The sequence below is a fragment of the Cricetulus griseus genome, assembly GCF_003668045.3.
Source record: "Cricetulus griseus strain 17A/GY chromosome 1 unlocalized genomic scaffold, alternate assembly CriGri-PICRH-1.0 chr1_0, whole genome shotgun sequence".
Lineage (NCBI taxonomy): Eukaryota > Metazoa > Chordata > Mammalia > Rodentia > Cricetidae > Cricetulus > Cricetulus griseus.
The window spans coordinates 133,776,892-133,793,571 of NW_023276806.1; the positions used below are offsets into that span (position 1 = coordinate 133,776,892).

The 16,680-nt window shown below is 39.4% G+C and overlaps 1 pseudogene; it reads right to left on the reverse strand.

Moving 5' to 3' along the window:
- Window positions 1–1,007: 1,007 nt before the first annotated feature.
- Window positions 1,008–2,617, reverse strand: LOC100759317 (annotated as a pseudogene).
- Between the last annotated feature and the right edge of the window lie 14,063 nt (window positions 2,618–16,680).

Genomic DNA, 16,680 nt, shown 5'->3' on the forward strand with positions numbered 1-16,680 from the left:
AATAAAACTGCAGTTATCCAATGACCTAAGATAATCTGAAGACAGATACAGAAACTATTTGCTGCTCAAAAGAAATAATATCCAATGAAAATACCCTGACTAACTTGGACTCCAAATACCTTAGCTGAGAGTTAAATAAGCATGAGTGTCATGTTTGTACATCATGAGTTGTCACTTGACACTTTCTTATCATCCTTTTCTTACTGTTCATGTTTTCAGGAAGCAATGTACAGTTTATTATAGTCTCCTTGTTTAGTTTTTAATCACAAATTTTTTTCAGTTGCTCCAAATTTGAAATAGGATTATCAAATCTAAACATTTTAAATGAATTGACAAAACTAAACATCCTCTTACAACTCATGTGGCGTTGTCTTTAAGAAAGAAACTGCAGAATGTTAGTCCAATAAAAGGGTTTTAAAAGGGTCTTTCAACTTCAAAAAAATAAACATAAAAAAACAAATTACCCAAAAAATAAACAGGCTAGCAAATTGAATAGACAGCTCTGAATGGAAGAAATATAATGGCCAGTAAATGTTTGAAAAGTGTTCACCATCCTTAGGCATTAGAGACATGCAAATTAAAGTTGCTTTGAGATTTCATCTCATTCCAGTAAGAACAGCCATGATCAAGAAAACAAGTGTCAACAAATGCTTCTGAGGATCTGGGGGAACAGGAGCTGTCATTTCCTGCTGTTGGTAAATTGGTGTGGCCACTGTGGACAGACATCAGCATGGAAGAAAATGAATCACATTATTATCTACCTAATTTTATTTTTTTCAAAGTCTAAATAGTTTATTCAGAAAAGGGTTGGCACCAGACTAAGAAAAGAGGCCCCTCCCCCGAGACCCTTAGGGTTTCTTCACAAACATGGGGCTCAGAGGGCAGTGGGGGAGGACACAGTGAGGTAAAGAGGGTTCTGAAGGCCATGGCCTTCCCTGAGGGGAGGGCCTCAGTCCCTCTGGTGGCTGCTTCAGTGACCACCAGGGCAAGGCCAGCACTGTGGGGCACTAAGAAGAGCCAACAACAGAGCTCTGGGACTCAAGACAACCCCTGCAGTGGGCTGAATAGGACTGAGATGCACCTCTAAGGTTTTGGGGTTCAGCAGAGGCCCCCATCCTTGACGATGTCTCTGAGTCATCCACTGCGATTCCTGTAGTGTCAGGGTCTGGGCCCACCAGGCTCCCGGGGGCACCTTGCTCTGCCCACATCTGGCTTTCTGGGTCCTCTGGCCCATACTTATCCTTTTGGGCCTCAGGGCCCGCTGAGGAGTAGGAGGCAGGGCATGCGCCTGCATGTCAGTGTGATGGCTACTGGCTACTTCATCATCCTCAGCCCTCTCCTCCGTCTTCCTCCGTTTTCTTACCTCATCAGCCACTCTGGCCCCATGGGTAACAGTGTAGGGCTGTTCAGCCTCCCTGGGTTCCTGCCTTATAGAGCTGAGGGCACACCTCTCAAGGTTGAGGGCAGTTTTTTTCTACATGTGACTCCCCTGGGACCTGATCCTGACTATTCCCCTCCAACTTCCTCTTCTTGCTCTCTTTGGGGCTCAGTGACTCAGCCTCATCCCCCTGGTCCTCATCCAGGCTTCCCAAATCCTGGGGCTTTGTGCTCAGCAATGAGGGATCCTCAGCTGTTCCACTAACCCCACTCAGGTCCCTTCCAGATCCATAGGTCCGACCCTGGGTGCCAGCCTCTTGGAAGGGGTTCCCAGAGCCCTCATCCTTATCTGTCTGACCTAGTACCATCAGTGGCCGGGGTATATACCATGAGGCCTGAACCTCTGCAGCTTGTCACAGGGGCCCCCAGACAAACTGGCATCGAGGTCTGAAGTGTTCCCATGCAAAGTACACAAGCTCCCGGCACTGGTGTCGGCAACGCACAGCGAGCAGAAAGTAGTCCAGTACACTCTGACTCACGCTGGGCAGTTGGTGCTGTACAAGTGTCTCCTCCAGGAAGAAGCGGACCAGCGGTGCCTGGTACTGCTCTAAGCCTAGCTCCCCCAGCAACTTGAGGATGCCTGTAATATGCAGGTTGTTGTGCCTGTGACTGTTGAGGCTGTGGAAGCATGGCTGGAAGTTCTGTGCACAGCAGACGGCACCGGTGTCCGGGTCCTCAAATTGGATCCCATAAAAGCCAAGCATGAGTTCATAGGCCCGGACAAGACCCTCTTTGACCTCTTCGGAGCTTTTTAATGCCTCAACCTCTTTGAGTGTGAGGGCCTTGACAGGCCGGTTCACCCCTGGAAACAGCCACTGGATATAGGAGTGATTCTCTTCAAGGAGGTCATAGTTGTCTTTCCAGTTGTGAAGAATTTCCTCAATGAAAAAACCGTTTGGCTGGAAGCAGATCTCATTTTTGTAGAAGTTCAAGTTAGACATGTCGCCATTGCAGTCTTGATCTGCCAAATCCAGGTAGTGGTGCCGGTAACTTCCCATGTCCTGTATAGCTTGCCAATTTCGGTACCCTGTCATCTGGACTGGAATACGCATGGCCGTGTCTCCTCCGTGTCCCCATCCTGGTCGCCCTTGTCCTCATCACCTGTATGATTCACCTGGCCGTCCTCCCTGTCCTCAAGGCTCTCGTCCTCCCAGGTGGAATCCCAGTCCGGATTGTCCATGCTCGAGAGGCAAGGCCAGCTTTCCATGGAAAGCAAAGTGAAAGCGGAGTACTTGTCTGTATTTTTGAGAAATCCCTGGCTGTCAGCAGGCTCTCTGGTCTTCACCAGATCGCTGCTGTCATTTTCTAGCTACCTAATTTTAAAATACTAGGATACACATAAGCCTGTGTATAAATATACATACATAGTTTACATGAAATTTTCCCATCTGGGACCACAGCTCCCTCCCAGGATCAAAGGTCATCTAACAAAAAAAAACAACAACAAGCACAAAAGGACCTCTTTTGAGACTCCCCAAGTATTACAAACTATTGATATTGTCCTTCATCCCTTCCCTGAGGTGGAACCTAAGTCCCTATTGCTGGAGCTACCATGCACTTCAGACACAGTACCCAGGGGCTTCTGAGCAGAACTGACCTGGAACTGAAAGCCTCCTCCCTGAGAACCAGCTTTCAAGGAACAAGAAGGCAGCATGCAAGCATCCAAAGGAGGAAGACAACCACAGTCCTACCAGCTATAATGCCCATGAACCTCAACAATGACCAGTATGGCACCATAACTCCAAGGGTGCAGTAGTGGCACACATACCTTGACAGTAACTGAATGCTACCTAATTGAACTTAAGAGCAGCTCTACACAAGGGAAATTATGCCTGGTACTGGAAACCTAGCCAACTACTCAGGGCTGGTTAAGTCACAGAACTTGGAAGAGAACCTACAACCACCACTTTACTAAACTAGCACAACCCGTAACTACACTCTAATAATTTGTCCTCACACTCACAGAGAAGTGTAGTCCTCACCCCACATCAAGGAAACTACTCTTTGCAAGAGATGGAGAACATTACCAAAAACCATAACCAATTATAATTCAGAGTTGTGGGACTCGGTCCCAATGGATACATCCACAAAACACTCCCATGCTTAAGGCTCCAGGATCACTGCCAAGGAGAGGGAAAAAGTCTGTGAGCCAGAGATTGTGTGGTTGTGTCTCTAAGGGTTGTCAAAAGCTACACCCATAAAGTCCACCAACATGACCACTTAAACACAGGCTGAATGACAGCAACAGCAATAGACATACCAAAATGGATAAGGAAAAGCCCATGAGGCCTCAACCCTACAGAAAGAACTATAGGCAATTAAGGAATGCTGAAAGCAGGAGAAATAGACTTACCCAGGAAAAAATACACTGATTGGTCATCCAATACCAAATGTTCAGTCATGAAAATGTACATTCAAGTGATATTTATATAGACTCAGCAGGCTGTATTTATGTATTTATGAATACACATACACATAACAACAATTAGTGAAAAAAGAGGTCATGAATTTGAAAAAGAGCAAGGAAGAACATATTCGAGGGCTTGGAGGGAGAAAAAGGAGAGGGAAATGTAATTATAAACTCAAAAAATAAAAGATAGCTATTTTAAAAGAGAACTATTGCTGGGCAGTGGTGGCACATGCCTTTAATCCCAGCACTCAGGAGGTAGAAACAGGTAGATCTCTGTGCCTGTTTCAGGATGGGCTCCAAAGCTACACAGAGAAACCCTGTTTCTAAAAAGAAAAAAGTGATCTATCATATAGCCAAGTTATACCACTCCTGGCTACATAATAAACAGGTTCCAAGCCAACATATCATGAAAATATTTGTACACCAACGCTTATTGCTCTACCATTCACTATATAAAGAAACAGGACCAGCCTAGATAGACATCAATACATGAATAGACAATGGTATCATAATCAAATAAATTTACTCACCAGTGAAGTAAAGTAAAATGGTGGTATTTGCAGGAATATGGTAGTGATTATTATATTAAATGAAATAAGCCACTCTTAAGAGAAATACCATTTTTCTCTCAGATGGGAATCTAGATTTGTGTGTGTGTGTGTGTGAGTGTAAGAGAAGAGTGGGGGAGAGAGAGAGAGAGAGAGAGAGAGAGAGAGAGAGAGAGAGAGAGAACCATATAAGGATCAGAAGGATGCATTATGAAAATGGAAAAAGATAATGGAATACATGTAAAATAAAACAAAAGGAAGGACTATTTGGGCTGGACAATTGGGCCAGAAAGATGGAACAGTGGGGGTGGAGGGGGATATTTATAAATTATAAAATGCCACAATGAAATGCATTGCTTTGTAAGCTAAATTTTAAAATGAACTTTCATAAAACACAGCACAAGAAAATCCTTCAACAAACATGCATTAACCATGTTTCAGTATTGCTATAGAAACGGATGAGGAGTTTGTGTGGCGATCCCTGTTTGACACTTGGGGGATGATAAGCGGTTGGAGAAGACTAAGAGGAAACAATGGGATGGAAACAGCACCATCCGCTATCAGGAAGGTGACATTTGGACTAAAATTGGAATGCGAGGAAACACACAATAGAGGGAAAGAGCTTTCTAGACAGGAAGAAAGTCAGGGGGTGGTAAACACGGTGTGAGCAAGGAAGAGAGGGTCAAGAAACAGGCTCGGAGACAACAGGCTGATGTGGGCAGTGAAGGACCTCAGAGGCCTGAATGGGGAGAGAGGGTTTTCATCAGGAGATATGGAAAGATTTCAGAGCATTTAAAAAGGAGGACAGGATGTCATTATCATATTTAAAATGTTACTTCAACCACTCCACAGAGGGTGGGTTGTAGGAAAACACTAAACCCACTTCAGAGAATTCTAAAAGGAGGAGGATGCTGGGGTAGACTGGTGTTTGAGCTGTATTTTTGGTTAATCATAACTGCCTCCAGCATAAATGTGAGGAAGGAGACTGCCTTCCAGGTATTTGACTTGCACAACTGAGAAGATGAGAGCCCCAGTACCCGGGTGAGAGGAACTGGAAAAAGAAACCTTAAATGGTCTGTGTTCTGTTTAACACGCATGGGCACACTGGTTCTTGGGTGTTTTATCAAGTAGCATACTTCCCTACTCTGATATTTATAAAAAATTAACAGTATCCTGATAAGTAGGGAGACTTACTCTTTTACATAGCAGATATTGTTTTGTTTTGTTTTAAACAGAGCCATTGCTCTCCACACATACTGGATTAGACAAAGTTGCATGTATGGAGAAAGATAGCTGTGATAAAATGGTCATGCGGTTCAACACTGTTGAACAACATTGTCCACCTTCAAATATTAGAACTAATATATTTCAAAAATTAAGACACTGAACAATTGAAGATATGAAGCAAAGTTTTTTTTTAAAAAAAAAGTGAATTACCTGATCAACTGGCAAATTATTCTTATGTGATAGATCCTGTTTGGTGGCTGACATGGTACAAGGATTCATTTCCTATCTGATAGGGGCAAGCTCACCTACATGAAAAATGTTTGTGTTTCCACCACCAGCCAAGCCTTTACCACTCCACAAACAGTAATGTCAGTGAAAATAGTGCAAGAGATTAAAACAATGAAACAAAAGATTGTGCTTCCAATACCCACAAGGGCCAAAGAGCTTTGAGTATCACACAGGGAAGCAAGGCAATGAAGATTAGGGGTCAAAGTCCAAGAATAGAGATTGGGATGCAAAAATAGTATCACGGATAATTAAATAGCCCTCAATAGTGATTTCACTATTGTTCCATTAATATTGCCATCCCATCTGTGTACTCTGCACTTTATACACCTTCCCTATGATTTAATCAATTTATACTACAGGCCTATATGGAGGTTGTACTATATAAATGAAAAACATTCACATTCAGGAAAGGTGACTTACAGTATTGTACAATTGAGTATAAAGCCAATATTTGACTTTAGCTCTGGTTACTTCAAGCCCTTAATTAGTGCCTCCCAAACTTCTATAACTTAGTAAATGCACTTCTGAGCACACAGTTTGTACCCAATACAGTTTTTTGCTATTATAAAGTAGCATGTCATGAGCCAAACATGAGGAGGGAGATCTTCCCATTTCAAGACTACACAGGTGGAAAATGCACCCTTGTATAAAAAAAATGAAGAGAGAGATTATTCCCAGAGAGATGAACAGCTCTCAAACAGACAAACTGCTACAGCAAGTTAGGTTTCTTTTTGTCTTGCTGTTTCATAATAGACATATATATCCTGAATTTGAGATTGGAGAGTGAAAACTTGTTTAGCAGAATTATTAAATGGGATACAGACTCTTTTTCATTAAAGATATTCTAATTATTAATGCCACACAGTAGTTTAAGTGGCACACACGCAACCATGTGTGGGAAAACTAATGTTAACATCACCTGTCTAAGAGTGAACAGTATATCAATTATGAGGGAACAGAGTCTTCCATTTAGCAGCACAGAACAGGGATAGAGTTTTAATAGTCATTTAGCAATTTATCTTCACATTACAAAAATTCTGATATTTATCTGTGCTTAATATTTTAAACAGAAGGCTTCATCTGAAAAGAAGGACACGTTTTAGACCTTCAAATTCCAGACTTTAACTGAATTGTTAGAGAGCTGAAATGGCTTATAATTCATAAATTATGAAAACTATTATGATAATAACTTTTTTACTTTGGAGAAGATGCAAATAAACGAATATATATGTGAATATTAAAGTTTTAAAAGAATATACATAGTTAAATTAAGAAGCATGAAGGTTAGGTTATACCAAAGAACAGCAATTATTCATCCTATGTGGCCAATGGAGGAATAGGCTGTAATTTTTTTTTTGCAGTTGAGTTTGGTTAAGAGTATTGCAATACCCAATTAGAATTGATAGGATTGAGGAGAGAATAAGGAGATTAATGTTAATTAGTTCATGAATTTGGAATAGCATTGATAATGGGGGGATTTTGTCATATAAGAAGAATTAGGACAGTTTGGAGTGAAATGTCTTGTGTTACTTCAGTTAATCAACTGAACTATTAAAAAAACAGCACTGCCATAGCAATCATCCATTGCTATAATAGTCCTGATTAATTTACTCTTTTACATAAGCCTGATTTATGCCACCTCAACATTTTTCCAGCAACCAGAAACATTAAAATGTTTAATATGTTATATATAATATACATTAATATATTTAAGCTTTTATAGCTAACAAATCCAATGATAAAAATATTTTGAAAATAAAAGTCTGTTTCACTCTTGCATCTGAAGTACATTCTTCAAGCATCAATTTGTTTTCACAATGGGCCACATGAAGCAAGGTTATAAATAGATGTGATAGTCACATCTATTACATCCAGAGCACCTTTATGCATATGAAGTTAGGTATGCAATGATTCAAGAAACTCATTACCCATGAAAGATGGACATGAGTATTATTACATCTTCGGGTAATTATACCACAAATGTGACATTATTGTTCATCATTGCTAAATGAAATAAATGTGTGATAGTAATAGCTATCACTTACCACAAGACAGATGCAATGGTATGTACTAAATACATGATGTCCTTTTTCATATGATTCAGCAGTTAAGAGCACTGGCTGTCCTTCTAGAGGACCCAGGTTCTATTCCCAGCACCCACATAGCTGCTCACAACAGTCTGTAATTCCAGTTCCTGGGATCCAGTGCCTTCCTCTGGCCTCCACAGATACCAGACATATAGATATACATGCAGGCAAAGCACCCACATACATAAAATAACATAAGGTAAAAGTAATAGATACTCTTCAATATATTACATTTTCCATTAATAGAAAAAAAGAGCAATGTCAACCATGATAGATATGGTAGTTGACCAGTCTTCTGATAGTATTTTGTTTATAGGCAGTAAATGGATACCTACCTACAGACACAGCCCAAGCTCCTTTTAACATTGAAATATGAATAGAAGTAGCTTTAAAAAATCTATTTCATTTGTTTGGATGGAAAACACAGACCCAGACTAGACTCCTTCTCCTTCAGCTCTGTTCCTTGGTGACTACAAGATCAACTGTCAGCCAGAAGAAAATACTGAATTTATGGCTATCATCTAGAAATACAAGTTTTTTGTTTGTTTGGTTTTTGGGTTTTGGTTTTTTTCAAGACAGAGTTTCTCTGTGGTATTGGAGGCTGTCCTGGAACTAGCTCTTGTAAGACCAGGCTGGTCTCGAACTCACAGAGATCCGCCTACCTCTGCCTCCCGAGTGCTGGGACTAAAGGCATGCACCAGGCTATCATCTAACTACATAGTATTTACTTCTTAAAGTACAGTGGTGCTCAAACTGTGGATCATGACCCTTTGGGGGATAACAACCCTTTCCCAGGGGTCACATATCAGATATCCTGCATATCAAAACATACATCATGATTCATAGCAGTAGCAAAATTACAGTTACAAAGTAGCAGCAAAATCATTTTATGGTTGGGGGTCACCACAACATGAAGAACTGTATTAAACTGTATTAAAGGGTCACAGCATTAGGAAGGTTAAGTACCACTGTTGCTATAGTTTATCTATCCTAATTAACAATTAATATATCCACATACACAAAAATAGAAGCATGTGTTTTCTAGTCTTTGTGGTCACTGCGACCAAATACCTGACCTAAACAACATAAAAGAAGGAAGGATTTATGTGAGCTTATAGTTTCATATATAAGTCAGATAAGCAAAAGGAAGGGTGTAGTACAGTATTTCACATGACAACACCCAGGAAACAAATAAAAGGAAATAACATGAAGGGACCATGGCAAGATATGACACCAATGGCATATTCCCAGTAACCCACTCCTGTGTGAGTTTTCCCAGAGACACATGAAGAAACTACTCACCTATTGATAGAGAGATCACTGAAAGAACAAAGAAATTATTCTGTCTGAGTCCATCCTGGTGAACCAGTGAGTCCATTAGGGTTACTCACATAAGCACAGGCAGCTAGCCGACCATCCCTACTTCACAAGCATCTGTACCAACTGAGAAGTGTCTCAAATACCAGTCAAACTTCTGTCTCCTGTACACCTTTCCCTTCCAAGAACACAAGCACCTGGGGCAAGACTGATTATCAGAATGTCTGGTGAGAGGCTTGTACCCAACACCATTTCATCCACCAGGAGGTGTTAACAGCTTGATCACCGTGGACCTAACTATTGACTACATTGTTCTGTTTATTTCGTTGCCATGACTGTAGTCATCACACCACTCTCTTAGTAAGAGTGATGGCTTAGAAAAATAAGGTTTTACTATACCCACTTCTTCAAAAAGCCCTACATTTTGGTATATGGCACCATTCAATGATCCCATCACATTCTGAATCCATCATTGGATTCTTTAGGTCAGAATCTTTACAATAACTGACTCTGGAAATATTCTCACAGGTAACACCCAAAGATGTGTTTTACTAATTGCTTAGATGATTCTTTGATGGGGATGTCCTTCTGTACATGTTTCTCTTTTTGGTTGATTGACTAGTGGCCAGGCAGGAAGGATAGGAGAAGCTACCAGATAAGAAGAATTCTGGGAAGTAAAGGCAGAGAGCAGTCGTCATGTGATAATCAGGCATTCTCCAGTAAGATAAGACCATGTAGAAATACATAGATTAGTAGTTATGAGTTAATAATTAAGACAGAGCTAGCCAATACAAAGCCCAAACCACACACCAACAGTATTATAATTAATATAAGTCTCTGGGTGTTCAATTCTTATCATAATCATGTTGGCAGTAAAGACAGATCTACTTCCTGTGAATTTAGTATCAAATATATCACATTAAATCATAACATTATACCTCTGGCCCCCAAAAGCTCATCTGTACCTCATAACACAAGATGTATTAAGTTCATCTAATAACAGGTGTATAGCCAACATTTTTCAAAAGCATAAGTTCAAAGTCTCCTCTGAGATTCAGAGCAAACTCTTGGTTGTAAGAACCTGTAAAATCAAAAGACATTCTAGACTTCCAGACTACAATATCACAGAATAAACATCCCCATTCAAAAACAAGAAGAATAGGAGAATTAAAACATAATCCTTTATTTATTTATTTATTTATTTATTTATTTATTTATTTATTTATTTTGCCAAACCAAAAGTCAGCAGGACAACTTAACTGTAGCACCTGGGACAGATGGTAGTGTAACATGATCTCCATGTAAGCTGACATTAACCTTCAAGGCCTCTCTCTAGAGCTGGCCCCACTCATTATCTGTGGATTTCCTAGGCAGGCATTCCACATTCTTTACATCTCCAGTCTCCTGGTGTCTCCACTACAGCTTTAGGAACACTTACAACTCCTTGGAGGAAATCAAACATGCTACACATCACCTGGCCTCTGAGCTCTTCCTCTGAAATCTTGATGGAGAATTCAGTCATCCCACAGCTCTTGCCTTCCTGTATAACCAGAATCGTATGGACTAGATTCATTATAGTCCCGTTTATGACTATACCTTTAAAGTTTCACTTGGAAAGTTAAACTTATTTGAGCTGTACATTAAGAATAAAAAAGTATTTCCTTCTTGGTGCTGTACTGAAAATTAAATCAGATCAAATATTCCTATTTCTATATATTTGAGCACCCCAATACATCTTTAGTGTTCTGAAAGATCAAGCACACAGACCTATGTAGAGAAATATGAAGAGAAAATGGAAAAGGATGCAGTTTTTCAGGGAAAGTCTCCAAGATATTTTTAGGTTTTGACATAGGGCAATTTGATGAGATTTAAGTCATTAGAAATAGACAATTAATTCAATGTTAGTCTTATTGATTCCTTCTATAGTTTATATACAGTTCAAAACACACATTGTGACACAGAAATGTGAATAATTCCTATCAAATTAAGGTAAGTAAATTAAATATTACCCATGTAAAATCTTCATACTTGTTCAACAGTAATTGTTCTGCCCTGTGATTTTCCAAAATCTTGTGGCTAAATGTTGTAATAGCTCAGTAAACATATTTTACTTTCTAGGGTTTCCCATGAGGTTTTCAAGTTAGCATCCCCAATATAAATCTAATGATTTCCTCCCAATACTTCCAAATTATTTTTGCTAAAATTAGGCACCACACAAAATCTATCCTTCAAGATCCCTGGGGCCTTTCTCATTGGGTCTCAGGCTATATTTATGCAATATTCATGACCAAAAGGAAAGAAGTAAAGCATCATTCCTCTAATTTCTCCTTCCCACAGAATAATCCAGCATGTCTTTTGTTGTGTCCATAAAACAAAAGAAATGAGCATATACTTTATTGCCCATAAGCATCTTTATAGGCCGGTACTCAGGTAAGACAGCTTTTTCTAAAGGTCCTACAGCTGTAGATTGCTGCTTCACATAACATCAATGTATCCTCTGGGGCGGGGGAAAAAAAGTATGAAACTGTGGTGGTTCTAGTAGGAATGTCCCCCATAGAGTCATATATTTAATGCTTAGTCATCAGAGAGTGGAACGGTTTGAAAGGATTAGAAGGATTAGGAGGTGTGGCCTTTTTGAGGAAGTTTGACTTTGGGGGGCTTTGAGATTTCAAAAGTTTATGCTAGGCCCAGTGCTCACTCACTCATTCTGTCTCTGTCTCTGTCTCTGTCTCTCTCTCTCTCTCTCTCTCTCTCTCTCTCTCTCTCTCTCTCTCTCTCTCTTCTCTCTCTCTCTCTCTACCTGTGGATCAGGATGTAGCTCTCAGCTACTGCTCCAGTGTTGCCATGCTCCCCACCATGGTGATAATGGACTAAATTCTGAAACTGCAAAGTGAGCCCCCAATTAAAGGTTCTTTTGTGAGAGTTGCCTTAGTCATGGTGTCTTTTCACAGCAGTAGAATGGTGACTAAAACACTGAGGTTTCTGAAATGGGGAAAACATTCATGAGTGAAAGGTTGTTGACATGTTGAGATACTTAATATAAATGAAAATATTGCATATTCCTCTAATAATGGATAAAAATACATTTGGATATTATTTAGGGACAGGAAATACTCTCTCTCTTTGACAAATAAGCAAATTAATTAATTATCATTGGCTTCCTCAAGTAGGTCTTTTGTTGAAACCAACAGTATAAACATACTTCTACCAATTCATGTGGCAGCAGACATTTCAGACTTTGGAATAAATATGCACATGGTTTAATAAGGAATCTTTACTCTGTGATCTGTCCCCATTAACTGACATAGAGTTTCATAAAATACCTTTTGTAATGCAAAAATATGGTAATAGTTTACAATTGTTAAGATTTGTCTACATAAGTTGATGTGCACTGCCTACATACAGCAGGACATAGACGACAGAAGAGGGCATTAGAACCACAGTAAATGAAGTCACAGATATTTTGAGCTACCACGTGGATGATGGGAACTGGACCTGGATACTCTGCAAGACCAATAATCCTTCTTAAGCAATGACTACAACCTCTGCCCTTTAAGAAAGCTTTTATATAAGAGTAAATTAAAAATTAAAGTGCTTACTTAAATTAGCAAGTAATTATTGTTTAATTAGAAGAAAAAAAGGAAATGCTTGGCTAGTACTTTCTGGGCTGTTAGAAGGAAAGTAATATTGTTACTGAAGAAACAAGGATCAGTATCAAGCATGACTCATTCCAAGCCAAAAGAAAAAGAAAAGAAAAAGAAAAAGAAAGAGCCACTTCTTCTAATGTCTGGATCTTTAAATCCTCCCAAACCATAAAGCAAAGCACAACACATGTTATAAACATATAAAGTCTCTGTACTCATGTGGCTATCTCAATTTCTTCCGAACTTCTCTGACAACTCATCAATATTGCCCAACATCCAGAAGTCTCTCCCTAAGATGATTTCATCCACATTATAAATTTACCTGTCACTAATGTAACAACAACTAGAATCTACTTCCTTAACGGAAAATTCCATTTTACTCTCTGGCATCATCAGAGACACCTTTCCAGTGACTGATGGCAAATGCAGAAATTCATGGCTACACAACATACTGAGAGTAAATGATTGATGGATGGATAGTCAGCACTAAAAAGTCATTCATAGCGTTCCCTCTCGTTCCCTCTAAGGCTTGGAGAACATTGCAGAAGAGAAGAAAAGAAATGTAATAGCCTTAAAATAAGGAGAAGGGCCGTGAAATGTCATCTTCTGGGCAGACACAGCCATTGCAATCTCAAACGCACAGCAGCTGTGGATGTCTACACTGGATCTGCACAAGAATGAGCCGGTCAACAGTCAGGCATGGATGAAGGAAAGACTCATGGGACACTACCCTTCACTGCTTCACTATAAACTCCTCACAGATTCAGTGAGAGTGAAAATCACTGCCTCGGTCATGTGCCACTGATAACCTCACCAAGGTCTGACAGATAGTTCCAATTCAAGGGCCCTATTTAAACAAAATGAGTCCTAAAACAAAATCAAAATTCATAAATCAGAGGAAAACACTGGTAGGGATGAGGGTGTTTACAGAGCTGAAAGAAAGTAATCAGAATACAAACATTAACTTTTCAAATAACAAAATCAATAAAAAAGCACTTTTGGAAGCTCGCAAAACTCAATTTTAAGGCTCTTATTTATATTTTCACACCTACATTCATATAGCCATGGACCACAAAGTCAACATTTTTAATTTGCTGTACTTATTCCTTACCCTATATCCAAATAATCTTGTAGTTCTCAAACATTCCCCCCACCGAAGTTTTTACACTCTCCTTCCATGTTTTGTTGTTGTTCCTCTGGGAACCCCCATAACCCACTGTGGCCTTCAAATCAATCACCAGGACAATTCATGAGTTTCACAAGGAACAGGAACTCTAAAGTTCTTCTGCCCTGTTCACTTTGTTCTCCAAATTGCCCAGTTTATGTTTCAAATTTTTTCTTGAAAATGTTTCCTGGCTCCTCACTATATCTTCCCTAGACAAAAAACTTGTGTTTTCTGCAAAGTCAGGTCATGTTCATGATACAATGGCAGTACCTAAGTGTTACGATAAATCTTTCTGCCTGAGCCCTAGTGCCACATGGGCGGTCTCCGCCAGCCCCCTGGGTTCTGCCTGCCGTGTGGATGGACAAAATAATACACAGACTTATATTAGGCAAAAATGCTGCTTGGCCAACGACTAGGATTCTCATCTGTTAGCTCAGTCTTAATTATCATAAATCTATATATTTTATAAGACTTATCTTATAGAGGATGCCTTCCGCTGACGCCCTCTCTTGCCGGTGGATCACATGGCACTGCTGGAGGATGTGAAGGAGAAAAGGGGGATTTCCTGTTTGTCCTTGCTTAAATATGAGTCTCCTTGCTATGTCACTTCCTGCCTGGATCACCACGTCTCTACTACATTTCCCAGAATCCTCTTTGACTCCTAGTCCCGTCTAACTTGCTGCCTCATTGGCCAAACAGTACTTTATTTATCATCCAGTAAGACAAACACATACACAGAAGCACTTCCCCCATCATCTAAGACTAAGAGAGCCCCTCTCCATCCTCAGCTATTCAGGAACTACACACTAGGATCTCTTTTGTCAACCTCATTCTTCCAAACAAACATGGGGAAATGCTTGATTTCACATACACAGTGACATATGAATGTTTACATTCAACAGTTATACAGAAAAACAAAGACCCTTGCACCCATACCTTTACCCAAATCTGCAACCTCAGAATCTGTATTTCGAATCAAACTTTGCTCATTCATCTACATCACAGAGTTATAATAGTAAATTCAAATCAAAAGAAATATATATTAATGTTGTTGAAGTTTACAAATATCTACTCTACCAATTACTTTCAAATCATCTCATATTCCTGATAGTAATATTCCTGGGGGTGGGGTTGTAGGCAACATTGTAGTTTGATAAAGTTTTATTAGTCTATTATTACTAAATCTAAGATCCTAAGTCTACATTCTAATCTCAGAAAAATTCTGAGATACTTCAGGTAATCTAGTCCAACCTATTTACAATTCAATGTGGCTCTGCTATGCCTCTGAATTTCTTTGACCTTCATTTTTATAGTTTACAAAGCATGATTTCCACTTTGACTTTGAATCCATACTTAACATTTATATTATAAAAATTACAAAAACCTGATCTCAACTTTATTTTCTGCCAATGACCTTGAAGAATAATCTATACAGTCAGTTCATAAAAAACCAATTTCTTACATCCTTGACAATGGCCTTTTGCTCTTACATTAAAACATTCCCCTACATGTTACTTCTATTTATAGGACTATAATGGTATCTTTGTAATTATTTAATCATCTTCAAATTTCCAAGTGATCATCACTATTGTTATCACAGTAATTTTATCATTAAAAAACCATGTGAAATGGTAGAGCATAGAAAAGTTTTTCCATTAAAGGTGAAAAAAATATGTCTAAGAAAGATTAAATGACTTCTCCTCAGTGAGTCAGAAAAAGAGCCAAGAGCAAATTCTAATTTTCTTTTCATGTGGCCTGTGTCTCAAGAGGCCTTAGTCATAGGCAGCTATTCTAAGTATACAAACATCCAATTATGCTTGCCTTGCTACCTGAAGGTGTAGCACACAGTCAGTGCTTGTCAGTGCAACAATATTGGGCACTGAAATACAAAGGCTATGCCAACTCAGAGGTTGCTCTTGAAGCTTGTCAAGTCCATACATTACTCCTGAGAAGAGCAATTGATGGCTCAGTCTTCAAGGATTACCTGCACGTCTCAACACATAAGGCATTCTGATGCACGATATCAAGTCAAAAGGAAACAATTCCATCGTAAATAGAAACGATACCTAGTCACCAATGCATCTTCATATAACATTATAATTAAATTCTGAGGAATATTCATATAGTTTCAATGAAAATATCTAAGAATAAATTTTGCCATCTATTCACTCACTAGTAAAAGTAATTAGCATGCCCATACCAGTAACTACTGGTCTACCAGACTCTACAGTGAATTTTTCCCATTTAATTGATACAACGGTGCTTTGAGGTCAGAAGTATTAACATTTATCAGATGAATAAATGGAAGCAAGCCTACAAACTTGCCTGCCCTCGCTTAAGTTCTGTTGCTGGAGTAGAAATTAACTTGGGGAAGCAAGAGTTTATTGTGGCTCACAATTCCAAGTTGAAGTTGAAACAGGGAAATCAACACAGCAAGAACTTAAAATGGCTACTTACATCATGTGCACAGTCAAGAACAAAGAGACATGAGTACTCAACTAGCTTTCCCCATTCATACAGTCCTGGGGCCTAAAACCAGGAAATGGTGCCACCTTCT